Consider the following 2000-nt stretch of genomic DNA (forward strand, 5'->3'; position numbering starts at 1 on the left):
TCTCCGAGCGCGCGCCACCAGACCGAGGCGGGGTCCCGGCGGGCGGCGGCGGCGGCGGGCGGCGGCGGCGGCAGCAGCAAGCGACGGCGGGGGGGGCAGGCTAGGGAGAGAGGGGGAGCGGCATGCGGTAGGGCTGGGGGGTTTGTTTCGGGGGGGAGGGGTGGGGGGGGGGTGGCAGCGGTCAGCGAGAGCGGGGAGAGGGGGAGCGGCATGCGGTAGGGCTGGGGTGTTTTTGGGGTGGGGGCGTTGGGGGGATTAGCGGGCGGGCGGGCAGCCCAGCCAAGCGGCAAGCCGGGGGGCGGGCGAGGGCGGCTTTAGGGCCGGAGGAGCGGAGCGCAACCTCCCCCGTGCAGGCTCCAGCGTGGAGAGCAGCAAGTTTTTGGGGACGGGGGACGACGGACGGGAGGGGCAGCGGCGAGAGGCTAGCTGCGGCAAGGGGCACCGGCACGGCCGCCCTAACAGCGCCGCCTCGGTCGCAGGGGTTAGAGAGCAGCCGGGCAGCCCGGGAGGGAAGCGGCAGCCCGCGTCGCGATCCCCCCTCCAGGGGACAATGTGGGAAGGGGAAGCCGCGGCGGCTTTGGCGGGGGGTGCCCAGCTGCTAGCGGCTTCGGGGGGCAGTTAGCGGCGGCGGGGGGGGGGGGAGATGGGTCGCGGCAGCGGCAAGAGATAACGGCGGGCGGGGGGGCTCCGTGCAAAGCGGTAACGGGAGCCGGGGGGTGTGGGGAGCTGGGGGTGGCAGCAGCGGCAAGAGGCAACGTCGGGAGGGGGGGCTCCGCGCAAACCGGTAACGGGGGCCGGGGGGGTGTGGGGGGGGGCGGTGGTGGCCGCGGCAAGAGGCAACGGCAGGCGGGGGGGCTCCGCGCAAACCGGCAGCGGGGGGGGGGGGGCGGGGGTAGCGGCAAGAGGCAACGGCGGGAAGGGGGGGCTCCGCGCAAACCGCTAACGGGAGCCGGGGGGTGTGGGGAGCTGGGGGTGGCAGCAGCGGCAAGAGGCAACGTCGGGAGGGGGGGCTCCGCGCAAACCGGTAACGGGGGCCGGGGGGTGTGGGGGGGGCGGTGGTGGCCGCGGCGAGAGGCAACGGCAGGCGGGGGGGCTCCGCGCAAACCGGCAGCGGGGGGGGGGCGGGGGGTAACGGCAAGAGGCAACGGCGGGAAGGGGGGGCTCCGCGCAAACCGGCAGCGGGGGGGGGGCGGGGGGTAGCGGCAAGAGGCAACGGCGGGAAGGGGGGGCTACGCGCAAACCGGCAGCGGGGGGGGGGCGGGGGGTAGCGGCAAGAGGCAACGGCGGGAAGGGGGGGCTCCGCGCAAACCGGCAGCGGGGGGGGGCGGGGGGTAGCGGCAAGAGGCAACGGCGGGAAGGGGGGGCTCCGCGCAAACCGGCAGCGGGGGGGGGCGGGGGGTAGCGGCAAGAGGCAACGGCGGGAAGGGGGGGCTCCGCGCAAACCGCTAACGGGAGCCGGGGGGTGTGGGGAGCTGGGGGTGGCAGCAGCGGCAAGAGGCAACGTCGGGAGGGGGGGCTCCGCGCAAACCGGTAACGGGGGCCGGGGGGTGTGGGGGGGGGCGGTGGTGGCCGCGGCAAGAGGCAACGGCAGGCGGGGGGGCTCCGCGCAAACCGGCAGCGGGGGGGGGGCGGGGGGTAGCGGCAAGAGGCAACGGCGGGAAGGGGGGGCTCCGCGCAAACCGGCAGCGGGGGGGGGGCGGGGGGTAGCGGCAAGAGGCAACGGCGGGAAGGGGGGGCTCCGCGCAAACCGGCAGCGGGGGGGGGGCGGGGGTAGCGGCAAGAGGCAACGGCGGGAAGGGGGGGCTCCGCGCAAACCGGCAGCGGGGGGGGGGCGGGGGGTAGCGGCAAGAGGCAACGGCGGGAAGGGGGGGCTCCGCGCAAACCGGCAGCGGGGGGGGGGCGGGGGTAGCGGCAAGAGGCAACGGCGGGAAGGGGGGGCTCCGCGCAAACCGGCAGCGGGGGCGGGGGGGGAGGCGGTCAGGGGCGGGGGGAGATTTCTA

This window comes from Melanerpes formicivorus, unplaced genomic scaffold (genome assembly GCF_026170545.1).
Source record: "Melanerpes formicivorus ecotype bairdi unplaced genomic scaffold, bMelFor1.0.p_v2 SCAF_237, whole genome shotgun sequence".
Lineage (NCBI taxonomy): Eukaryota > Metazoa > Chordata > Aves > Piciformes > Picidae > Melanerpes > Melanerpes formicivorus.